Source organism: Hipposideros armiger, unplaced genomic scaffold, assembly GCF_001890085.2.
Source record: "Hipposideros armiger isolate ML-2016 unplaced genomic scaffold, ASM189008v1 scaffold_155, whole genome shotgun sequence".
NCBI classification, from domain to species: Eukaryota; Metazoa; Chordata; class Mammalia; order Chiroptera; family Hipposideridae; genus Hipposideros; species Hipposideros armiger.
In genome coordinates this window covers 2,342,880-2,370,412 of record NW_017731505.1, presented here as the reverse complement: position 1 = coordinate 2,370,412, position 27,533 = coordinate 2,342,880, and the positions used below count along the sequence as shown (strand labels likewise).

At 38.7% G+C, this 27,533-nt stretch overlaps 1 protein-coding gene across 7 annotated transcripts in view; it reads right to left on the bottom strand.

Moving 5' to 3' along the window:
* MID1 (midline 1) overlaps positions 1–27,533 on the bottom strand; it is a 332,661-nt gene that overhangs the window by 73,463 nt on the left and 231,665 nt on the right. The gene's annotated exons all lie outside the window — the stretch shown is intronic.

Below are 27,533 nucleotides of genomic sequence, written 5' to 3'. Positions count from 1 at the left end.
TCATATCCCCATCTGGGTGGTGCAAAAAGTATTAAAGCCAAGGGAGGTTACAGTCTTTGGCTCAAAATAAAAAAAAAGAGATTAAAATTCCATTCCATCCAAAGTGGGTCTGGTCTGTTAAGAATTTACAAAATCAATGTTATGTAAGAGAATTCCCCATTTGGGGCAGCCTAGCGAATCAAAGAAGAATATGAAAGCATGAATAACCATCAAAGACAGAACCTTCTTTGGGTTTTAGATGTTTGAATCTCAAATTCCTTGAATTCATTGCATCCTTCGTCCCTGACTTCACCACCTTTACTCAGCCATTTCCTTCACATTTTGTAGGACTGATGCTGTCTTTGTCCAATCAAGGTGATCTTGATTGAGTCGAAATTAAAGAAACACGAAAGTTTATGGAAGGAAGGAAGCAAGATAATGACTGTCCACTAGGTGAGTGGTTTCACTCGGGCCTACACACTTCAATCACCTGGGGGAACTGTATAAATGCCATACTTGGTCTACACACACTTCCCAGCCAGAGCGTCTGCGTTACTTAGACTGGAGTGTGGTCCAGGGATTGGGATTTTTGAAATTCCTCAGGAGATTCTAATGTGCAGCCAAGTGTGAGAACTGTTGCTTGAAATTGAGGAACCAGGTTGCTAAGTCATTGATCCGTGATACAGTGAACAAAAATTAGTAATTTTTTCAATTTACTAGTTTTACACTTTAAGACTTATACAGAATAAAAGGAATATTTTTGTAATGTAGCATATGTATATAATAAATACAGGAATAAAATTATATATAGATGTAGCTAGAAGTGTGAATTTATCATAGGAAATCCCAGGAACGTCACAAAACAGTGCTTAGCAAGAAACACTGATTATTACTGTTAAGCTATTCAGAGGGCTTTTTTGACTTGAAGATATAGGGTAATACTTTGTTGAATCATTCAAGTATTCCTAATGTCTAAAACAACTCCTGAATGGTCTCCTCAATTTACACTTTGCAATAGTATTAGTCAGTATCATACACATTTGGTCTGTTGATGTTAACAGTAATTATTTCACCAGAAATGTAACAGAAGTATACTACAGATGTTTATAATTCAACAAGATTTTTGATACAGTAAATCAAAGATTTAGGGAAAAAATTTAAGAACTCTGATGACAAAAGAATAGATTCACTGCCCTCTCCAGATTTTTTTAAAGGTCAACTCAGGCAACACAACTGCCCTGAAGACGGGAAACTCCTCTGTTGTCTAAAAAGTAAAATGCAAAGCTCTGCAATGATGGAAACCATAGTAATAACATTTCATTCCTTCCATCTTTGCCTATAGTATTCTATTTCTTTGATGGATGGCCACCTGTCTGCTAGGGAAAAAAAATCTGTATAATTATTTAATGTGCAGTGCTTTACAAAAAATTATTAAGCTATTTTCCCAGAGTTGGTTTGTGTATACACGATTAAAAACAATTTAAGGGTCACTGTATTTCGGAAATGAACTAATTTTCATTTCTATGGAATATATTTTAGTTTACATCTACAATGTTTTGCTAAAGAGGAAGTCAAAGAATAAATGTCACTTAGAAAAAATTTTAAAGCCATTTGCTTTTAACCCAGTGAGAAAAAGCTGTCCCATATTCAGAGAACTGGGAGGAGACTTGCCAGTTGTAACAATTATGAATTGCAAAGTCTCATCCTATCCTGTCTGTAGAGTCTAGAACTGAAATCAGGAATTCTCAAAATACAACATGGCCTCCCCAGGGAGCTGGTTGGAAAGGCTGAATCAGAAACTGTAAAGGTGAAGCCCAGGAACCTGTGATTTAATAAGCCCTCCAGGGGATTATCATGAGTGCTAAAGTTTAGGAACCACTTCCTGGAATGTTGTAACATCCTTCAATGTGTGTGGTGGTGGTTTAAAATTTGTAAACAGAGGAAGAGCTAACCGGGGGGTGGGTGGGTAACTGATCTTGTGCTTCTCAGTCCATCTTCCCTTTTTCATGGACACCTTTGGATCCTACTACTCAGTGTTTGTCATCAGGCCCTATTCTTGGGCCATTCCCTAGTTCCTTCAGTCTCCATTGGGGAACAGGAACCATAATGGAAGAGAGTGCTGGCCAAGGCATGGGGGGAACAAGGCAGGGTTGGAGAATTTGGGAGGGGGGAGGTTAGGACCAAATATCATGGCAGAGGGAAGGTTTGGGAATGGATGTGTGCCTCAGTCAACCATACTTTTTACCACATCACCATTGGCTATTTTGAATTGCTTTTTCTAATAAAAACATAGATAGAACTCAGATATTCAGAATGTTTCAGAAAAAAAAATCAGTCTTGGTGAAGTTGCCCTAGCGTATTCTCAATTATTTATAAATGCTATTTAAAAAATTTTTAAGTGGTGTTGACAGTGGGAGAGGGAAGTCAGCCAGCAGAAGACCCAAACCCATCTGTTTATGATGAAAAAATAATACCCACCCACCCCCTACCTCCCTCACTGGTTGGACTCAGTGCACCTCTTTAAGGTTTGGCCTGACACAAAATGTATAAAGCTGAAAGCAAATATCTTAAACTTTGCTTTCAGGACTTTTTAGTGTGACTTTTGTCATTTGATTTTCAAATGTCTGTGTCTTTGGTGGAATACTGTGATAGGACACTTTGAGAGGCAATATGTTAACATGACATCAGAGACAGCTCAATAATTAAATTATGATAGTAAATCATACAGTGGCCTTCCGCTAACCATTGTCTTTCTATAATGTGTTACTTTTATTTGAATAAATATCACTTATATAGCTAATAAATACATTTTTAAATCAAACACATTTACTACAATTAAAGGCAGATTTCAGTACTGAATAATTTTGACTGTAAGTGGCTTTTTCACAAGAACATGTTCTTTCCATCGCCAAACAATTATGACAAAACAGTGACTTCATATACACATATTCCCTCAGCAAACATGAACTCTTTTACAGCTTCAACTTTCTCCTCTGTCCTGATAATATTCAAATTTCGATCTCAGATCTCATCTCTGACCTAAACTTTGATCTCTCATTCCCACCTCTATACCAACTTTTAACCTGGATGATCGTTATTTTAAACTCAACTTTCTTAAACTGTATCATCTGCTCCTTTGATATTTCTTCCCCCGTTCTAGTCTTTACAAAGGATATTACCATTCTCCAAGTTAGAACCGCAGCATAATCTTAGACTCTGACCTCTCTTTCACGCCTTGTATTAATCACTCTCTAAGGTCAGTTGTTCACAAAAAGGTCCTTTGGTTTCAGCCTCCTCTTCTTCCCAAGGTTACCACACTAACCATCTCCTTCCATGAACTGCTGGTTTTCATTCCTTTAATTTTTGCCCAGCCAATTGGGTCCACAGGTGGCCGGCCACCAAAGTAATCTTCTCAGCAAGCTTGTATTACTATACCATCACATTCTCCAAAGTCCAAAAGCTGTCCATTCTTAAAGGATCAAGTTCAAACTCCCGATTTGGCATGCAAAGTCCTCAAAAACGATATAGTAGGTTTAGAATTTCCTTAGTAGAAGCCAGCTACAATTACCATTGCCCTGCAAAATGAACACTCAACTTCAGTTACACTGGGTTCCTTATTGACCAATAACTGCCATGTCAGTTTCTCCTTCTGAGCCCTCGGCTGTGTCTTTCCACCAACCTAGAATTTTTCTCATTCTCCCACAGCATCTCAGAATCTAGCAGAAGGCTAGAGGCTAGTTGTGCAAATAGAAGCACTGATAAATGCTTGCTCGATAAAAGAGTGCATGAATTATAGTAATGCAACTAAAGACTTCCTGTCTGTAATAGAAATCACATAAAGCCAAATCTTAATTCTATTTCAAAATTGAAGAGGATTAAATCATACCTTTCTGAAGACATCAATACATATTTGAGACGTCAAGCCAGAGTTGACTATATTATAAAAACACTTTGATTAAATTAGTTTCAGAAATTGCTTTCCAGCCAAGGAGCTATCTACTACTCAATGGATCAGGCAATAAATCTTCGACCATAGGTGCTGACAGGTGTAAGATGATTTATTGGATTGTAAGACAAGGAATTGTGAAACTCTACTAAGAAAATACACACTCTCTTCCAATGCAACATTATTTTACTTAACAAAAGCAATTTAGGAGGAAGCGGTACTATTAAAATAATAGCAAATGCTTCCCGTATATCTCTAATTCCATATATTAAAAATAATCCAGGAATGAAATCATTAGATCGTGTTGCTGGCTCTAGATCAGACAGATGACTTGAAATGATCCATTTCCCTAAAATAAAGCTCATCTTTGTCTGGTAATAATCAGAGAATTTACACTACCTGTGACCTCCGATATTGCTTCAACCACATGTTAGCACTGTGATTTTTATTCTTTTCTCTGATTTTTCTTTGCAATGTTATTCTAGTTTACATAGCGATAACTAAAGTAACAGAGCCACATGTTTAAATTTCTCTTCATGATTAAGCGTAATTATAATGGTTTCCTGAATTTTGCCATTTAACCAGTTTCTTGAAAATCAACACTAACTATTTACAGCTATAGTTTCCCCAGGAACCAATCAAAAATTAAAACAAAACAAAACTGGGTCTATGGGGGCTTTCATGTTGGTTTTTAAAAAATGGCATCTTTGGTGCTCATACAAAGGTAACCTGACATGCCCTGGGAGAGGTTGATAGGATATTGCCACAATATATATGTGGGCCAGCTTGGAGGTGTACCAATCAGAAAGGCGCATTTTGTTTTGTCAAAATGGAATGATACTGCTAGGGAATTTGATACTCCTGCTCTTGGTCTCCAACTCCCCAAGAGTACTCTCATCCTAGACAAAATCCTAGGTCTGTAAAAGATACCTCCTTACAAGCCCTGTCTAGGATGGGATGCCAAAGAGTAGGATTCTGGCTACAGCCAGCCCCTGGGGTCAGAGAGAGGCTGAAAGACGGTGTGGGTAGGGGGGGTTCCTGGCTCCTTGTGGAATCCAGATCTGTTGCATGAATCTTAGGGACTAATTTAGTTCCTGAGACTTTACAGAAGAAATCAGTGCCAGCAGTCATTGGACACAGCAACACCAGAAGTGGCTGTCTTCCACTCCTCTCATATGGATGATAGGGTGATTAGGCCTCTGTGTACCACCATCATGTGCGTACTTTATTAGATGGGAATGGAAGCTCAGATAGCGGCAGATTCCTGCATGCTGCCTGAAGACCTTCAGAGAGTAGACCCATTTAGGAGGCCTCTGCAAGTTTCCATGGTCCGGGAAATCCCCAAATTCTTCATAGCACCAAGTACTTATGATATCAGTGCAAAGAGTTATGCCCGTGACCTTAGTCTCTTTCCTGGGCTACTAGTACCCCACACAAATGGTTCTGGCTGTTGTCCGCAGAATGCTCTGCAGTCCACAGAAAGGTTCAGAGCCACACCAGCTCAATTCTAGAGACTGATGCATTGCTTGAAAGTATGAGAATCAGCTTGTCCTTTATCATCTGAGACTCAGTACCTTATCCTTGGAGTCACAGGTCATGAAGGTCTATTATTCCAATTTAGATGGCTCCATCCAAGTTGAATATATGGTGGGGGTAATGGAACCCCACCCAAATAGTCAATTGGGTGAACGTTAAATCGGCCAGTGCCAATGTTGTCGAATAGCACACACTGAGACTCGCCCCGCCTCTTCTTAGTTAGAGGACTTCAGGCAGAAGAGACTCAAGAACCTCACTGAGTTAAAGTATCATTAGGACAAGACGGTCTTTTTTCCCCATTGGATTCAAAGTACCCAATGCCATGCTTGATACATAGTAGAGTCTCAACAAATATCTGCTAAAGAAATGGGCAGATAGGTGAACAAGTGAGTGGGTGAGTGGGCAGATGGATTAAAGGGCAGTTGAATTAGGGCTCCTGCAGAGTTTGGAGAAACTCGTTTGACACTTTAGTCCCAAATCCTGAGAATGAATTTAGGGCACGCAGGATAGGTTCTCAGATTACAGAACTATGCTGGTGTTGCTTGGGAGTTGCAAGTTTTCCAGGTCTCTTAAATGGGCACTTCGGATTCTATTGAGCTTCCTAGAAGGGTCTAATTACTTGACATTGTGATGTTCTAGGGAAGATACCAAAGGCAATAGGCTTATTTGTCTCCTTCTCTGCCCCAAACCCTAATTCTTTCCCGTACATGTGCCGAAAACAAGGGCCTCCCTCCTGGGGCTACAACTACTCTTCACTAGAAAGTCAATGTCCCACATTAGCAGATGAAATTAGTCTGTAATCCACTTATTTTTGGATTATAGATACACAGAAAACACTGAGTTCAGGTGCTGGTAAGAGGTTTTCCCTCCAGTAATTCACAGCTGGTTATTATAACTTCTCAATATCTGAAATCACTAACTTTAAATCTTGCATCTGAAGAAAGCATTCTTTGGTGCACTGTTGAAGAGGCTATGTGTGTACCATCCCTTTTGATAACCAATTACATATATCAACGCTAAAAAACAAGAAGTTGTCAATTGCCAAACATTTTCTTCCCTTTTGTCGTAAAGTACAATGAGGGTTTAAAAATGAGGACACTGAAGTGGTTTTACATTATTTGCATTTTGTACTATAACAAAATATCTCCTAAACACATAAGCCTGGAATTGTAGTTTAGTGTCCATTTCAAGAAGTATCCTAGAAATGTAAAAGGAAAATTGCAAAAAAAAGAGTTCAAATTACAAAATAAAATTCCGAAGCGTGAACTTTCTGAGCATAGGTAGAGCAAATGAAGAGTCAGATAGAGGAATTCAGGAGGTGGGTGGGAGGGTGGGGACTTTATGGGAGAAACACCTTACTTCAAAGAATTTTGGGAACCTCTATAGCTAGGTATTTCCACTAGCTTTTCCAACTCTAATCAGACTCCCCAGAACTGTGGTTCATTTATTTCCAGGCAGCCATTTTTACCATTTGGCTCAAGAGTCAAATCTATCAGGGGAGTTTTATCACCACTAATAGAACCTAGTGTGGACAATGTTCCTATGACATAGAAAGGAATTTGCCAAAAATCAATGGCCATTTAAAATAGTTAACAAACTTCTGGATCATATAAATTAAATCCTTCATAGAATTTTCACCTAAATTAAACACTACAAATGTACAGCTGGAAGGCATGTTAAAAAAAAAAACAACACAATCCAAAAACCTCAACTGTATACATTACAACCATTAATGTGCTTTGCAGATTTTTTTTAAAGGCTGGGATGAATCCAAATTGACCATGTGTATGCTGTCTTTGGCAATCATATGGTTTTCCAAAACAATTATAAATAAAAGAAACATTTGGTCATTGCTACTAGTGTATGCAATGTCTCCATAGGGTACTTTGTGCTGTTGGAATAAATACTCAAGACCTTAAAAAATGTTGTAGCTCATTATTTACCAACGTCTACCAGTTGTAAAAAATAAAAAAGTCATGATGAGGGCTGGGGTGGGGAACTTAAGAATTAATTAATGTGGTGATTAACATCAGAAACAGTGTCTAAACAAAAAGCTGAAGAATAAAAGGACTGAACTTGAACCTTTGCTACTCTAAAGATTTTCTTTCCTCCAACTATTACACAAGTTTATAATGAAAAGTAAAATTTTAAAAATGATCATAGATTAAATATAGCGGCTGGGTCTAATGGATAGTAACCTCCTTGATGATAAAGGTATGTTTGTGCTGATCTTAGTGTCTTCCCATCTGAACAGTGAACAGGATCAATAAATTTTTGAATGGCATTGGAATATATACAGACATTGGTGGTGGGAGTACTGAAGTACTCCATTCCATTCTACTTCAAATGCAAAACATTTCAAAGATACTCCAACTACGTCACATTACAAGGCACCATCATAAATAACATTTGAGTTTTCTTTTGGATCAAAAGAAAACAACGAATTTTTAGTGCAATTCAATTCCAGCTCATTAAGTGGAAGTCTCAGTTCAACTACCACATACCAAACATAATAATTTCCCCCATATGACACACTTTCTAGTATGTAAATGTTCACGATAATATCCATACAACAAAGTGTGCATACTTCTAATCCATTTTGAAGTCTGTAAAGTATCTGTCAGCTTTGAAGGATCAAATATTGACCATAAGATAAATGTAAAATCTTTGACAGTGCTCAATTTTGGAAAAATTACTGTCATAGCCACACAAACTCAGCTATGGGAACGTACTCATGCTCTCATATCCTCTGTGGTCCTACCATTCTCCGTAAGTTACTCTTGAGTTTATCTGATGACAAAGCACTTGGTCATTCTCCTCTCCCAGCTAGTAAAGTGGGCTAGGATGAGGTAATAACTCATTTGTCTAGAACTGGAGGAGGTGATTCCTTTTTCCACATAGCCCTCTGCATGCTACAGGAGCCATAATAGTAACAATAATAATAGTAGTAGAGTAGTAGTGGTAGCAGCCATTAATAGCTGCCTCGTAGAAGTAGTATAATAGTTGTAATGATAATAGCAGCTACCATTTATTGAACATATACTATAAACCAAATATTTTGCATATTTTATCTCTCATCTTCTTAATAATGCTGAAAGGAGTGTATTATTACCTTAATCTTTATTGATGGAGAAATGTACTCAGGCTAACTTTCCCAAGTTCACATAGCTAGTGTGAACGCTGGAGCATGGCCTCCAAGCCCAGTTCCCTTTGATTCCAAAGCCTCCTCTCCCCTACACCATCTGACTTCTGGAGTAGATTTATGTCTTGATTCTTAAGGCATCATTCTCTAAAAAGTCAACTAATTCCCTTCATTTTGTTTGCTCCCTTGTAACATCTCTAGAGAATGCCTGATAAGAGTACAACATATTGCCCTGGGTTTACAAATTGAGATGCCAACAATCAAGTCAGTGTTTCAAGGGGGAGATTGGGGTTTGCAAGGTTGCAATTAAGGGAGAAAAGCAAGTAAGCATGATTTTTCATCTCAGTGACACTGGTTAGGACACAGAGGACTTGAAACCTCAGCCCACACTAACTGCCCCACGTGGAAGAACCTCTTCTGGGAAAGAGGCATGTTTGGGATTGCTTACCAGGACTTAATTAAAAGACCCTAATTTGGAAAATGGTTTTCTACCATGAATTGAAATCTTTATCAGAAGAAGGGAAACATTGCTCAATTTTAATGTCCAACTCACTCGAAATAAAACCAATCCCAGGCCACTGACCTAATTTAGAGTTCTGTGAACACTGAAATGACTGAATCCAACTTAGGAGTAGAAAGATATACAGTATTCCCTGTCATCGTCCCTTAACACCACAGGTTTCTCCCAGGCTTTTACTATGGGTTAATTCTTATTTAGCTCTCTATCAATTATAGGGGGATCTACTTAGCCTGATGAAGGTTTGGATTCAAATTTGTAAGGAAAGGATAACAGATGAACTCAGACCAGGTGAAAAATGGTGCTGTCCTATATAGTACAAATGCAACATAATTATAAACTCTAATTTGTGAATTACAGGCTGTCCTTTCAAAGGTAAGTATTATGTCATTATATATGTACACCCTGACTTACTTCAGAATTTTAACAAGAAAAAATATCTGGACCCAAGGTAGAGAACATTATGGAAAGTTCCAGCCCTTCTTTTAAAATGTGGTACCTTAAGCCCAGGTGAAGGAGACTTTCAACACATAGTAAGCAGGCTACCATGATAGCGGCTGACCAACTCCAAAGGTAATTTTGGGAGCCTGTGTCTTGTGTCTTAAATGATTGAAATAAGAAGGTAAAATATTGTTCTTCAGCCTTTGCTCAATCTGCAATCATAGAAAATCTCATATTTCCCTTCAGTGCATCTACTAATCCCTTTGCCTGCCAAAAGGATGAAAATCATACCCCTACTCAGGCCACAAATTAAAAGGTAGGATAAGGCCCCTGATAAACATCTTCAAAAAGGGAGGCATACCTGTGGTGACATGATGATTAATTATTTCTGGATGAAAGAGGAGGGGGAGAAAAGGAGGAAGGAGGAGGAGGGAAAAAACTACATCCTAAATAATGCTACTTCAATGCCTCCAAACCATGCTGGGGTTGTTTTGTTGCTTTTTAAAAACTTTTGCTTACCACTTTACAGTAGTCAATGATTCTCCTACTTAATTTTTCTTTATTATTTTTCTTTAGTTCTATTTGGCGGTGTTGGCTACTGGAGTCAAAAAGTAATAGATTTGAATAAGCTTATAGTCTAGACATCCAGAACTTTTAAAAGAGATTTTTATTAAAATATAGCTAACATACAATATTACATTAGTTTATGCCATACTTATTCAGCATTTATAGACCTAAAGAAGTGATCACTACTGTAAGTCCAGCAACCATCTGACACTGTCCCACACTATCACAGTATTATTGACTATATTCCCCATGCTGTACATTACATCCCAATGACTTATTTGCTTCATACTATTCAGAACTTTTAAAAAATACTGAACACTGTTCACTGCAGCATTATTTATAATACCAAGATACGGAAGCAACGTTAAGTGTCTATCAATAGATGAACAAATAAAGAAGTGGTAAATACATGCAGTGGAGCATTATTGAGCCATAAAAAAGAATGAAATCTTGCCATCTGCAACAACATGGATGGACCTAGAGGGTATTATGCTAAGTGAAATAAGTCAGACAGAGAAAGACAAATACTATATGATCTCACTTATGTGTGGAATCTAAAGAACAAAATAAACAAACAAACAAAACAGAAACAAACTCATAGATAGAGAGAACATTTTGATGGTTTCCAGATGGAGGGGGGTTGGGGTTTGTGTAAAGGGAGGGAAGGGATTAAGAAGTACAAATTGGTAATCACAAAATACTCATGGGGTGTAAAGTACAGCATAGGGAATATAGTCAGTAATAGTGTAATGACTATGTATAGTGCCAGGTACGTACTAGATTTATCGAGGTGATCACTTCGTAAGTTATATAAATGTCTAACCACTGTGCTGTACATCTGAAACTAATATAATATTGTATGTCAACAGTAATTGAAAAATAGAAAAATTATTTTAAAAAAATACTGAATATTGACAATGTATTTTAAATGGAGCTTCGAAACAATAGCACATCCTACAGGGACTTACAATGGAGTTTAAGACTTTACAAGAAAAATCACCAGGCTCCATGAGGTTACATCCTCTATTCTGCCATGGTGCTTGGGGCTTGCCCGAAATGTTCTGGCATTACACTCTCTGCTTGTTGTCTTTTATGGCATGGAATTTATTACTTAGGAAAAAATTGTTAAATGTTTTAAGGTAATAATTATTCTTTAAGCAGTAACAGGAAAAAAAACCCCACATGAACGAATATTTACGAAGAGTAAAATGAAGAATAATTGCCTCAATTTTGGAAAACAAACATGTTCTGAAATGTTTTGGTTTTGTTTCATGGAAATTATTTGAATTTCAGCAATTTATGCATCATCATTCAAGGGTTTAGTGGCATTTAATAACCACACTGCGTCTTCTTTACAGCTATTTTTTCAATGATAGTGTGAAACAAACAAACCTATTTTACAACATCTTCATTGCCTACTGTCCATCCCACAAGGACAAGCTCAAGTGCAGAGTTTATCTGGATAAGGATCAGTTTGACCTTCAGCAGCCGGCTTGTCACCTAACACTTCCTTGTCAGAAGAAATGCTTGGTATTAACTCATATCACTCGTCTCCTGGAACACTCCTTCGGAACACTGTATTTCATAAAATCACTCAGGGCTATAGAACTCTCAACAGCAACGGGAAAATGATTCTTCTCCTGAGCCTCGAGAATCAAAGATTAAGGCAGCAGTGAAGTTTTACTAGGGTGGAGTGAGCAAAGCGGAGAAAGCAAACTCAGATATGGCTGTCCTCACATTTGTGGGTGGGGGATAAATTCACCCCCCAGTGTGTTCTTCCCTCTTGCATTTCTCCTAACCTTAGACACATCTGTGACAAAGTCTCAGCTTGCAGCCTAGGCTACTTTACATCAAAGGGTAGAATAATAATCATAGCACTGAAGATAATTTATCACTATTTGTTGAAGGTTTCTGGAGTACTAGGCATTCTACTGAACCCTTTCGAGACACAATCTATGTATTCCTCACATAAGCCATGAGAGGCAGTTATAAATAGAGCTGTTTTATAATTGGGAAACTCAGGTTTAGAGATGTTCAGAAACCTTCTCAAGGGCAAACTTAATCTGAGGCAGACACAAAACTCAAAGTCGGTGGGGCTTCAAATCATCTCTAACCAAATATGATTAAGGAAAGTTTAATAATGCCATGAAAATCACTGCACAAAGCCTCAGAGAAACCGTTCATCTCCACCAATTTCCAGTACCTTCTAAAACTTGTAAGCCAATGACCATGAAAATCATAGAAATAAGCAAGGAGGGGAAAAATAACATGACATAAGCATAAAATGATGAAAATGACCTATTGCTATTATGCATATTATTAGTATAGGTAATCCTCATAAATTATAATCACTATTATTTGTGTGGTCAAATGGAGTATTGGATTACTTTAATCTTCCATGTCCCCTCTAGAAGGTCCTTCTCTGTGCTGATACTATTGTCTATGTCTCTCTGTAAAATGTTGTTATCTATGACGTCCTTGTATAATGCCCTTCTCTATAATGCCTCTTCAACCCCAGTTCAATGATGGCATCATAGGGGAGAGGGCATCATAAAGAGGGAGGGTACCCCAGAGATGGATGAGGGACACTTCCTGTGGGAGACAAATTGCTTTTGTTTCACCATCTCTAGTGTTTACCCATTCGGAGAGATCATTGACAGAAAGCGATTTCATCCTTGTAAATATGACAGTGGTTTGTTTTTTTTCAGAACAGGAAGCAGTTTTATCAGATGTATTGTTTAGGCACAAAATGGAAGAGATAGTGTCATCTTCTCTGAACAATACAGAAATGTAGGTAACTACCAAATATCGATAAGTCAATATCCAAGGAAAACAACCAGATTCAATGGCTTTTTAAACTTCCAAGAAACCCATTTTTGTGAGTGCATTTTGGAGGAAGGGCTACACAAACAGTGAAAAAGAGCCAAATGTATAAATCTCCAAATTAATTGTGATAGCTTCATTTCCACCACGTTGGCCTTACCCCACAGTCACTCCCTAGGACTCCGAGGAGGCATCTCTAGCTATAAGGTACAATATTCAAATTTGCTCAGATTTATTCAAAAGAAATCTAAGTAAAATATCCCTTTCATGAACCATCAGCACAATGATAAAGAATTAGAAATTCACAACTGATTTCTAAACTGGTTGAAAAGAAAATCAGATTCCATTTTCCTTAGCAGAATGTTTTGTTTCCCTTCTTGCTTTAGTATTCTGATCACACCACCCTATTTTCTGAGTTTCCAGTTGAAAAAATCTCTTGGACAGAAATATTATTGATTGGCTTATAATTTTAGTAAAACAGAAACACTGTGATGATCATTATTATCTTAAATTTGATAAATATCTTCAAATGACAACATCCCATAAGAACACAGATAATGAAAATTTTTGTGCTCCAGACTAAGAGTATCTACACACTAAGATACGTGTCTTAACTTACATCAAGGTATTTATTTAACTTCTACAGAACCTGCATATGTTATAACACTGCCTCAAACAGGAAGACTGGGTCAAGTGGGGGAACGTTTATTGAAGGCTGGTATATTTGTGGTCTAGCATATGGGTTTCCACTGATCAGCTTTGAGACCTAAATCAGGGGTTGGCAAACTATGGCCCGTGGGCCAAATCAACCAGCCACCTGTTCGTCTATAGTTTCATTGGCACACTATCATACCCACTTGTTTATGTGTTGTCTATGGCTGCTTTCATGCTAGGGCAGAGTTGAACAGTTCTAACAGAAACCATATGGCCTGCGAAGCTGACAAGTTTTAGTAGCTGGCTCTTACAATGTTTGCTGACTCCTGCCTTTATTAATTAATCTGGGCCTCAGTTTCCCCATTTGTAATCAAGAAGCTAGGTAAGATTCAAGTTTTCAACCAACTGTGCACATAGAATCACTTGGGGAGTTTTGGGGAAACCCTAGAGCCTGAGCTGCACCAGGGGATCACGTTCCATTGGGCTGGGCCCCCGCTCCAAGTGATCTATGTGCAGCCAGGGCAAGAAGCACTGGACTAGACGATGACAACAGCCCTTCTGGCTCAGGGCTTTCATGACATGAGCCTCTTGTGAAATGCATAGTATCTGCCGCAGGAACAAACACTTGGAAATGATGCCTAAATAACTCCGGCTTCGGCATTGAAGACACATTTGATTTATGCCATTCCAAGTCTTTGACTTCGGGAGTTTAGAATCTACAGTTTTGCAGAGATAAAGATGCAGAGCTATATAAATATAAACGGTTCCTTTGGAAGACAGATTTGAAAATAGACTAAGAGATTTAATGAGGAACTTTTGATCTATGGAAATAATTCACTTTGAATATATCACAATTAAAACTATTATACATCAAATATAAGCTATTTGGGAGAACATCTCAGCTGCCAGCCTGTTCTCTGCAGACTTCCCACTTGGTAGAAAGCCCCAGGCTGTCTCTGCTAGAGACAGCTACACCTGGAAGGTAGTCCTGAACATGGTTTGCAATAACTAGGAAATCTGGGGGATAGCAGATAATATCAACTGCACCTAAACCATGTTTTGGGAAGGGATTAAAGAATATTTAATAAGCCTTTGGTGGTTTGAATATTGCTGAAACAGCCTGAAGGGTGGCATGTGCGGGCCCAGACGGCTCAAGACAGGCTGGGTGCCTAGGGTGGAAGAAGTCTGCTGTGCAGAGCCCTGGGGCAGCTGCCAGCCTGCCACTCAGGGTGTCCACAGATGGTGGGAGGGGCATTCTGCAAGGGTAGAGCTTTCTACCTCCCCAAATAGATTTGGTTTTGGAGGTCACACAAACAAGTGCCGCTGATTGTGAAGCTGAGCACTTCCTTTTGTGTTGCCGGCAAAAATGCTTTGGTTCAATTCAGGGTGTCTCAGCCTTGGCACCAATGACATTTGGTGCAAAATGATTCTCTGCTATGGGGGCTGTCCTGTGCCTTCAGGATGTTTAGCAGCAACCTTGTCCTTGATCCAGTAGATGCCAGTATCAGCCCCCCTGACCCTCAACTTGAGATAATAAGGCAATTGTGCACGGCTAAGTTTACCCTGAGGTCTTCATGATTTCTTATCGTCCTGCCTCGAAGTGGAATTACAGATAAACTCTGTTCTGGGGCAGCAGGTAACAAAATATATACCTGAAAAGTATATATATGTATATACTGGGGGTGCCAAAAAAAAGTATAGAAGTGGACACTTAGGTCAACCTTGCTCAACCAGTAGTTCGCCATCATCAGAAGTGTCTGGACACTGATGGGAACCACTTTGAGCACGTCTTGTCATTGCAGAAGTCACACGTGACTTGTATTCATCTTTGTTATCAGTATATATTGAATATTACAATTTTAATACAGTTGTCCTTTCTTAAAATGTGTATACGTTTTTTTGGCACTCTCTGTAGTATTATTTTATCCTGCCCCTTGTGAATGGCAAATGTTTCATCATCTCTGCCTGAACTAAAGTTTTACAAAATCAAATGGTCACTCCATAATCATTGGGGAGCAATTTGTAGATTCAGAAATGCATGCAGAGACCTGAAAGGCAATATTTTACTTGCTTATATATTCAGAATTCCAAAGGCTGGTGGGCTATGGTTTTCCTTTTTATCTGATGGGCAAATTCTACTGACATAGTAGAGACTATAATCTGATTAAATTATTAGGGCCGTTTCATTTGTTTCAACAAGTATTTACTACTGATAAAATACCTTGTAGCTTTTAAAAATGCTCTACCCATTGAAAAATGAGTCATCAGCTACAAAAGAACTATAAAATACAGTCACTGGGCTTGAAAAATGAACAAATGATTGGGGAGGGGAGGCTTGTGCCCAAAGAATGTTTATAAAATAATACGGAATGCTATAATTATAAAGGGAGTGGTAAAGATAATGTGGAATGTCTGAGTTTAGAGAATTTTCTTAAAGCTAAGCTAGAGTAGCTCTTGGTGAGCCTAGAGTTAATAAAGTGAACAATCTGGAGTTAATAGAGGAAGGGATGAAAAGGTTGAGATGGGAGATTATTCACTTTTATTTATATAAACTTTAGATTGTCTGACTTCTTAGAAGAACCCTTATTGTCTTTCTAACTACAGAAAAGGCTTCAAGTCTGGAATAAAGTGGGGAAAGAGATGGAAGCCTGTAGGAAATAAACCAGTAAGGGAGAGGAGGCACTATCTGTTGTCCAGGGCTTCCCAGGGATCAAGCAAAGCAGGGTTTGATCCTGAATTATTAGCCCTGTTTTACTGATGAGGAAATGAGGCTTAGAGGAGTTGGTTTTGGTTTTTTCCTTAACCTAAGTTCATACAACTCTAAAATGGTGAGGCCAGGGCGTCGGTTGAAATCAGACTGCAAGCCCATCTCAGGCCTGCTGAATCAGACAGAACCTGCCTTTTATCAAGAACTCCAGGTGTTTCCTGTATACATTTATATTGGAGACATATTGGTCTAAGAAACTCATTGAAACCTACAATTCTGACTGATAAACAATCCTAGAAAGAAGAATGTAAAACAGACCAAAAAGCTTTGCTATTGACTAACAGGGGTGACCATTTTTATTTGTATCAATGCTTTGCCAAGAATAACTAAATATGAATAAGAACTCATATAGGTCTCTTAAGAGATTTGAAATGTCAAACTCATAGACCAAGTCTCTGAATTTACATTTTTAACCAGGGCAAATAAATAATCACATTTCAAGTGATGAAATGAATTTAGGGATCATCAGAGATTCATTCATTCCTTCATTTAACACTTCCGTATAGAGTAGCTGATGAATATTAAATAATTCAACCTTACTGTAAGTAAATGAAAATTATTCCACATGGATTTCCATATCTCAACTTTGTATTTTTACTTCTTTATTTATACTCAAACAGAAAATAAATCATCTTCAATCACAGTCGCCACTTTAAAGGAAATTTCTTTGTTCAGTCCAGGGAGCCCTTGTGTCAAAAGTTAAGATGAAAGTATTTTGTCTCTCCGTCACCCAAGCTCTTTTTCCTTCTCGCTAATTTTTTGAAGTGTGGCATGTTGGAGCCATAGTTCCTTCTGCCTTAATCATAGGTGATGATTAGTTAGAGGCAAGATGGGGTCCCTGGGTCTGAGCTCCCAAACTTCAATTTCTCTAACCATAGTTATGCTATTTAATTTCCCGTGGCCTCATGTTCTGCATGGTTAAGAAGGTTCCTATTTACTGAGCTTCTCCCACCCACTAGACGCTGGGCTAGACACTTGGACCTATATATTATCTCATTTAATCCTCCCAAGATCCCTAATGAGCAGGTATTATCATTCTCATATTTTTGCAGGGGATACATGGTTGTCCAAGGATCAAATAATACTTGAAAGTGCTTTGCAAACTGTCAATCTGGAGATTTACAAATGCTAGTTATTACTCTTGGTAATAGCTGGTTCTTGGTGTTGAATCCACAAATACCCTTGAACCACATCTCAAAACAATTTAAAGCAGCAGCTTGAAAGATAACTCCCCCTCCCTCTACTACCACCCAGCCCTGGCCTACAAGACTTTTTTCAAGAAGTATGGAGGCAGCACGATGGCCCTGCCTAATATGTTTCCAGATGAATTTACAGAATAAAAAAGAAGCTGCAACCATTTTGCTTAACAAACTGAACACCATAAATGGCTGAGACCCTTGTTTGTTGGGACCATCTAGAGATTGATTCAGCAATCCAGGGGCAAAAAAGTTATCTATCTTCAAACTCCTTGGGTGGGGTTTATACGAGTACCCTAGGTCTCCTGCATCTTCCAGAAGCAACAGGTCATGCTAAGCATGCTTCTGAAAGCCTGTGCATTTCACATCTCTCAGCATTCAATCTGACGACACCCAGCAAGAGCAACTAAACTCTGGACAGCTATGTCAAGGGTCAAAGGAAGGGTAAATAAACCTCTCTACCAGGCCAGGATAGTCATCCTCACCCTTAAGTTAGCAAAAATTCCGTAACAGATAAAGCAAGGCCGCCAGCTGGCTGGGAAACACAATAGCACTTCCTCCAGTTGCCTCTCACAAGTCTTCCTAGAGATGGGTCCGGTCCTTCAGGGTGGGAATGACAAACTGCTTGTAAGCCTGGATATTTACCTGACCCTGTGCAGGAAGGAAACAGAGACCTCTGAGGGAAGCACATGAGGGGAGCTAACAACAGTCCAGCCCATGAACAGTAGGCCTCTAATAAGAAAGGGTCTGGCCCAGATGTGATCATGGATTGGAACCCTCACATTTTGCCCTTACTTGCCACTACAAGGGCATGCACAGTGTGAATGTCACGGTTTGTCCTCTGCACATTGCTTTTCACTGAAATGTGTTTTCACTTCGGCTTTTAGGATTAGGCAATTTCCATGTAGCAGCACGTAAGTCAGCAATGTTTTACTATTATTCATATTAAAAACTATCTCATGGATTGAGTTTCATGGAATTCTTTTCATAGCACTTTTATATACTCTTATCACAAGTTGTAATGACGTCTAGACCATGGAAGCAATGACTTATCTTTGTTATTCATTTCTGCATTCTCAGAGTTTACCCACTGCTTATGTCATTAGCTATACACAAACATTCCTTGGGTGAATAAATAAGGGTTCTTTTCTTTTCTTCCTTTCCTTTTTTCTTTAAAAAAGCCGGATTTGATAAAGCAGATGGGGGAAACGATCATTTATAAAGGCACAAAGGGGATAGAAGCTTTTCATAATTTCCATATTGTTTCGGTAAAAAGAACCTAGTCTATGCCAATGCAAACAATGTGCATTATGTTCCTGTTTCCCCGCCCCCCCCCCAATAAGCAGTAAAGGAGATATAGGGAGGAGGCAGATAACATGCTGTCCTATGCACTCTGTCTCAATAGCACAGAAGAGCAAGGAGAACAAAACACCCCGAGCCCTAACCAATACTGAAACCCCCCTTTCTTCCTATTCTAAGGGAGACAGCTGCTAACACACAGCCCAAGGCCAGCTTGCTCCATCACACACCAAAGGCGATCTACAACAAAAACACAGCTGGACGACTGAGCTTGTGATTGGCCCAGGCTGCCTGCGTATCGTGTCACCTGTATTTGTCTCATCTGTCTGTATGCGTCTGAATGTGACAGTCATTGCATAAACCTGAATGTCAGCTTCTCTTTCCTAGGAACCAGTTGTAGGTTCTCTGTCAGCACCTATGGTGTTGATTCCATCAGATACACCAGGAACATGACAGACTAGCTCGTCCCCCTTTAACTTCGAAATGGTACTTGTTTTTAAAGCCATTTCTTTCAGTCCACCACTCACTGCATCTTAAAAGTCCATTTTACTACTTAGTTTGGTTTAGAAAGAAGGACAAATCAAAGTTTCCACCCAATTATAATTCCCCTGAGGGTTGTTCAAAGTCAGCCAGAAACACAAATTGACCCCATAACCACTGAGTAATTTATGATACTGTCAGGAAATTCACGATTGGATTACACCAATGAAGTCTTTATTGTAACAGTAAATGCCCAGATATAATAATACCTTGTGTTCATGGAACGCTTACTATGTGCCAATCACCATGCTAAGCACTTTACAAGCATTTTCTTTTTTTGATGAGAAATGCAAACGTTATCCTCATGGGATGCAAAGACCTTAAGTATTATGCCCCAAAGTCTAAAACACAAAGTGAATAAGCTTGAAGTGGATTTTGTAAACGCAGTTTTATCAGATTTTTCCAGATGCTCATGTCACATACCGAGAATAAATCAAATCTTTTAGCCACATTCACTTTCTCAGGCCACTCACATCCTCTTTATTACTTACCTTTCTGGTGTCAAAAAATTTACCAGTCTTTCTAAGAATAACCTAATTTATGGTTGGCCAATGACATAGAATGAAAGAGAATTTTGAATATCACTGCCTTAAAAAAGAAAATATTTAGTTAGTGTAATTTCAGCAAATTGTGCTAGCTTTAACTTTCTAACCGGTCAAGACGAATTGTGTTCTTTCAAAACTTTCCAACTTAAATTCAAACGGCATGCACAAATAGATACTCCTCATTTAAGTGTGCTCACTTTAAATATATTTAAATGAAGTTTAATAGTTATCTGCAGATTAACACATTCAGGAAAAATTATCCTAAGAGGGGAATTAGTGAGCCCATTTAAGCTGCAAGTATGATTTGTGTCTTTCCATATGAGCATCTCCTTTCCTCTGTGGTGTCCTTGAGGTCATCTGGGTCTATCTATGTAAACCCAGCTTCTGGCATGAGGTCTGGCCCTTCAAGACAACCCAGTCTACACTGGCTAAACTGTAGAAAACATTGGCACGGGGATATCTTAGGGCAGTTTTTCTGGTGAGCCTAGAGGCATGCTTCTACATCCATGATGGCGGCCTACAGGCAAGCCAGGTGTGTGTTTAAAATCACATAAAAATCACTACGTTTAGTCTCAAAACCTCACAGGAAACCTCAGAAATGACTGGATCACTCAAAAAGCAATGGTGCTGTGCTGGCACTGTTGGCTGCAGTAGGAAGTAACTGAAGAGACACAGAACAAATTGGGCAGCAGGGGAACTGTGTTCTGATCCTAGTTCAGAGTCATCTCGCTACGTGATTTGGGTAAGTCCTTTTACCATTCTTAGATTTGTAGCCGCCATTCAGAGGAGTGAACAGCATCCTCCTTATAATGAATCAAAAAGCCAGAAGAAACAAGCACACCTCATTGCCAGTGTGTCACTGTACTAGGAAAGCAGGAAAAGAATCACATTTATGCCTAGATCCAAGAGCCAATCAGCAATAATCTCTCCTATTTTTTCTTAGTCTTCATGGGCAAGACAGTGGATCTCACACTCTGGCATGTTTCTGTTGACAGTGTGGTCGGTTTTCTACTATGATAGATACTACTTCACTTTGCCCAAAGAGAGACTACAAAATCTAAAGTTATGTGAATGTCTGTGCCCCCTTCTACTTCTTCTGTGCACACAGTAACCCTAATCCTTCTGATATCCTCGTTTGCCCTTACCTTCAGAAAACATACATCAGCCTCTCTCAAAAACAAAATTACTTCAGTGCTACCCTACGGACAAGAGTAAAAAGGCCCCAAAGCCTTAACCTGGCATTCAAAGACTTTCAAAATCTTCTCCCAACATGACTCTTCCAACATTGTCTCCTGGCCCCTCCATCAGCACCCCGGGCTCTAGCGAGCATTGTCTAGAATCCCTACATCGTCTTGCAGATTCCTGCCAACACGTCTCTGCTGGCCTCACTCCTGAGAAACACCTCACTCTCCTTCTTTGATGCATAATCCACTGATCTGTCATGGCAGTTAAATCCTACCACCCTGAAGCACGCTTTCTCGTCTACTCAAAACCAGACTCATCTCTTCCTCCTCCGAATCTCAAAACTCTCCTCTAATTTTGCACATGCCCATCAACAAGTATGTCTATTCATTGTTGTGCGCCTGCCTTTTGCCAGGTGCTCTGGAAACAAAACTACAAAACACACGAAAGCAACAACATGGACCCTTGTCTCACACACAAATATTACGAGCAGTGGTTCAAAAAATAACTGGCAAGCAGTCTACCTCCGAAGTCCATACCTTTACCATCACACCATTCAACCCCAGGTTGCTAACATACATTGTCATGTTGTTCTAACGCATGCTGCAGGCTTCCTCTGTGCCAGACTCAGTGCTGAGGATATACATGAAACGTTTTATTCTGTTCTCCCAAGTTTCTACGCAAGTAAGTACATTATTGGCCCCATTTTACAGATGAGTAAAATGGCGCACAGGAATTTTAAGCAAGATGCCCAAGACTTACAGGTACCTTGTGTACTTGTCTGTGCATTTTCCAGAACTCTCTGAGCTTATAAAAAAATGATTCCAGTAATAAAAAACCATCAGGCAATAGTACTTTCTCTCCTCTGATGAAGGATGGGAGAGGGAGCACATGAGGGGGGAATAGACAGGTGAGACGGGGAGAGGGAAAGGATGTGGCCTGGAGCTCACTGTTAAAAACACATCCCTGGAGGTGTTTTCTTTTACTCCGTATACCGTAAATTATTTTGTACCAAACTAAGAAACTTAAAATATAGGTTTAACATATTTTACAAAATTTGGACACAATATTTTCATCACATGGGAACTTTAAAAACGTATATAGTGCAGACAAAAGAAATGTTCCCATTAAACAAGCACAAGCAAAATTGCATTTTGAAGAGGTCAGTTGGAACGGGTGAGACCCCAGATAACCAAAACATTCTAGAAGACAGCTGACTGACTTATTCACCTATCTCAATGGCATCCTGTGGTGAACCATCATAAGGTGCATCTATATTTTAGATTAAAATCTAGCCTGAAATTATTGTGAACTAGTTTGAAAAAATATATAGGGTTACATGAGGGATGTCATATGTGATAAAAATAAAACAGAATAGCTGATAGCAGGGAATTTATAGATATCTAGTGATTCAACATTGGGTTTTTTTAAATCCTTACCTCAATCAAGTATTTAATTGGGAATCACAAAATGATTATTTCCTAATTCTGTCATCCTTCTATATTAATTGGAATCTTTCTTTAAGAAAGAGCTTTATCTCATTGACTAGGACTATCTGGTTATCCAGAAATACTAAAAAGACACGATAAATTCTGAATTTCTTCCCTTTAATGGTTCATTTGCAGACTAAGAATTTGATGCGATAACATCCAAGGGTGACAAATTAGGATCGACTTGGGGTTTCAACATTGTTTTTTAAATAAAAGGCTTGGAAATGGTAGACATAATGGTCTTTTTTCTAGGAAGCCTTTCTCCATCGCTCAGGTCTGGGGTTGGTGTCCCTACTTTGGGCACAGTGTGCCTCCCTCCAGACCAACAGGGAAAATATTTACCTATTGGAAGTCTCTATTAGACTATGAGCTCCACAAAGGAGGGACTAGGGCCTGTGTCTGTTCATATTGCCTTCACTTATTAAGCAGATATTAACTTACGTTTTCATGATCTCTCAAAAGAACCTATATGCCAGGCATGGTGATGGGAGAAGAAATGAAATAATAGGTATAATAGTGTCCATCACATATTAACACGAAGCAAATATAAATTGTTCTACAATTATTTGAGATCTTGTTTATCAAAATTCATGTAGGGTTAATAGCTGACTATCAATGAAGCAGCTGACAAGTATTTATTGAGGATTAAGAATCTACATGACCCTGTGTGGTTAGCCTTATGTGAGTGATGGAGCTGTGTGAGCCAAAGGTCTCTGCCTAACTGAAGGTGATTACATTGTTAATAGAGACATGGCATATGTTCAATTGACTAGATAACTAGGTATACACTGGAGGACGTGATTGTTATAGGTTGAATTGTGTCCTTCAAAACTCATATGTTGAAGTACTAGCCCCCAGTCCTTCAGAATGTGACCTTATTTAGGAATAGCATCATTGCTGATGTAATGAGTTATGATGAGGTTATACTAGAGTAGAGTGGGCCCTTAGCCTCAAATCACTGGTGTCCTTATAAAAAGGGGGCAAATTTGAACACAAAGACAAGCACACAGGGAGAAGACAGCCACCTACCACCCAAGGACTGGGACAGATCCTTCCCTTACCGTCCTCAGAAGGAATCAGCTCTGCTGACACCTTGATTTTGGACTTCTGGCCTCCAGAACTGAGACAATAAATTTCTGTCATTTAAGCCACCTAGTTTGTCATTCCTTGTTATGGCAGTACTAGCAAATTAATAGAGTGATAAACAGTAAATTCTTCTCATAGATGAGGGTTTCTCACCCTGGGCACTATTGACATTTGGGGCCAGGTCATTCTATGTGGGGAGGTCCAACCTTCAGATTGTAAGGTATAGCAGCATCCCTGACCTCTAGCCACTACATGCATCTCTCTCTCTCTCTCTCTCTCTCTCTCTCTCTCTCTCTCTCTCACACACACACACACACACACACACACACACACACACACACACCTTTCACTGGAACCTGCCCTATACCTCCTACTGTTTTCAAAGAAAAAACAAGTTATAGAAATTCTGAGGAAAAGTTAAAATAGTCTAGCTCGGTATCCACTTACAACTTTCCCAATTGCAAATAAAGTAGAAGACTTTCAAAAATACAGAATCTTACAATCTGTAAATGAAACCCAAGAATGAAATCCCAAGTCTTCACTTCCAGATGAAAAAGGCTACATAGGAAAACTGAGTTTTAAGTGGAACCTTTATCTAACTATTACAAAATTCCAATGGGATGATCCATTGAAACAGGCATTATACAAATACACTCCCTTAGCCAATTTTCAGAGTCAGCACAGCAAGACAAGGGTTTGGAACTTTAGCATCAGCTAACGTAAAGTGGGGCTATACTAAAATTGAAGGGCACAGAAAGGTCAATTTTTCTCAGTTTGTATATTTTTATAGGTGTAAGTAGAGAAAAGGAACAAGAACTCCAACACTGTGTGTTGGAACAGAAGAAAAGGAATTACTGCATTGTAATTCCTTGAAAACTCTGGAATGCATTATATTAAATTCTGTTATATGTTATATGGTTCACGAACCAAACTTTTAATCCAAGTTTGGAGGACTGAGAGGCTTCTCAAAATTCAATTAAAATGATGTGAAAAGGTCCACATTATGATATGCTCCATTTAGAGACATGAATTTGGCAGGAAGAGTTTTCTCTTTTTATCTTAAAATAGAGTTCAGGAAATGCTGGTTTACGTTTCTCTTTGCTTCAATATTTTATGAGTGTTTTTCAATGCATAGTCTCTGAAAGCCTTAGATTCCTGACATGATGCTCTTTCACATGATGTGAAAGATTTTATGTGCAGGAATTCTACATGTTGGAATTTTTATGGTTTTTTTCTTTTATGCCTAGAAAAAAATTGTAATGTACAAAAGTATATTCCAATTCCTTGTATAAACACATGTATGCTGTGCCGAGGCCTAACATGAATAAAAATGTCCCCCAAAGTTTAGTGTTGTTTCAAGAAATCATTATGTTTTCATAATCACTGCAGAATTCCCTTCTTCAAATAGTGGACTTTCATTAACAGAAGGACAAAACTGTTTTCAAACATGAGACACCTGAGTCCTTACATATCCAAGTCAGTGAGCAAATCTGTCGTCTTGTCAATGAAAGCATCCTCAAATTTCTCCATGCTTTGTTTGTATTTCCACATCATCACAAACCCGTTTTGTATGAGATGCTAAAGCCTCAGAAAAATAAACTCGCAGAACACATTTACTTTTTCAGACCAAAGTAATAATTACCAAAAATACATTTCCTTGGTTTTGGTCCTTTCATGATGCTATTACTTTCTTCAAAAATCAATGTTTATATTGTACTAGGTTTTTTAAAAACCAGGAAGTACATATGTTCATAAATATGTGATAACTGAAATACCATCGATGCCCAAATGTCATATATGCTTATGATTCTTTATCCTAACATAGCTGCATGTTTCAGAACAAACATGCTACGCTGGCATGTTATTTGTTTGATGCATATAAGTGCATTTTGTGAAACGGCTGTATATTAATGCTCCTAAGCATATTTTGTTGAGTGGCTGTAAATGTGTTTTGGTGTGCTGGGTGCTGTTTATATGCTTTTATTTCTGTAATCAGAAAATAAGCTATATCACATCATTAATTGTCAGGCCCTCCCAGTGACAGTATCAATGACCGCTAACCCCATTGGCTTGATTAGACAAGTGTTCGGGGCTCAGAATTGAAGAGTTTCATTTTCATCACCAAAAGGGCTAGAGCATGACAGTATCGCCTCATAAATTTGGACATTTTATATAAATAATTAATAACTCCTCTGTGACAATATACAAGTAATTAGAAAAATTTGACTGCTGGGTTTCAATATCAAATCTGGGAGTTGTTGACTATTAAACATTACTGTGGCATTTTAACAAATGATCATTAAAAGGAAATATTAATCCAATCAAAGCAACATTTTTGATAAAGGAAAAAAGATATGGCATGTTTATAATTTGGAAAACAAAAACATCTAGGTCCAATCATCCTAAATATTTTGTCACCAACCCAAACAGGGCAGGGGTGGGGGGGAGATCATCTTGGTTTCTAAAATTTGACCGCCACATCAATTTCTGAGGAATCTGTTTTAGAGGTGCAATTCATACATGCATCGCCTTTGCTGTTACTGACTTTCGAGGTGTGTTTTTGGCTACTTCTGTGCACTGCGCTAGAAAACCAGTCACCATCTGTCTTCCCTTGTCTGGACCACTAAATCCTTGGGCTTAACTTCCTCTCCATGTTTAAAGATGGATTTACACCAGTCGTCGTTGGACACTTTAAGTGAGGCACGCTGCCCAGGTGATATTTCTATTCCCCAAGTGACATTTTGAAGCGGAGATTCACTTCAGCATGTCAACTTCCCTCTGCATATCAAGAAATGGCCAAACCAAATCACAGATGTGGTCTGTTAATCCTAGTGTCACAAAATAAACTACGAGGTCCCAGTCAACACAACCACCCATCCGCACTGAGGAGAAATGATAGGAACCATTTGTGAAAGGTGACGATGTGCTCTGTGTGGTAATATTCTTTTGATCATGTGATTCATTTTTTGTTTGCTCAACAAAACAGTGTGTGTTTTTCCTGAGAGGAAGGACTTCAATCTATATTTACTCAAAGCTCTTAATTTATACTTCCTTTCGTTTTAATTGGTGCCTTGTGAACTTAAATTAGCTGGTGAACATAGTTCTCACTATCAGAGCAAACTCTCTTGGCTGAGGTTGCAATAATTAGACCCACCGTCGTCTGAAGTTGAACAGACATCTGGAGACTTGGCTTATTTCCTCCCTGGTGCATTCTATCCATGTTTAGAGAGAGATTTTTTAATTTGACGTAGATTCATATTAATTATCATTCCCTGAGCTGGAGTTAAGTTAATAATTTCATGTTAAAAGTGAAGTTCAAACAGTCTTGCCTGTAACCTTACTGACTAAAAAGCCTACACGAAAAGGAATTCTTTTGTGAAATCTGAGATGATCAGAGCACTCTAGTCCACCAATGAGCTGGATATCATTTACACAAGAAATAAAAGGTCACATGTCCTCTAAAATCCCACATTTGCTACAGACATGCCTCCTTCTATTCTTTTGTTTGTGCAGTAACTAGATACAGGTACAATGCCAGGGACATTAGTTTTTCCTGATGAGTGAGGAAAACAAACGCCCCCAAAATGCCCAAAGTCAGATTTTATAACACCTGCTACTATTCCTCCTTCTTCTTCTTCTTCTTCTTCTTCTTCTTCTTCTTCTTCTTCTTCTTCTTCTTCTTCTTCTTCTTCTCCTTCTTCTCCTCCTCCTCCTCCTCCTCCTCCTCCTTCTTCTTCTTCTTCTTCTTCTTCTTCTTCTTCTTCTTCTTCTTCTTCTTCTTCTTCTTCTTCTTCTCCTTCTTCTTCTTCTTCTTCTTCCTCTT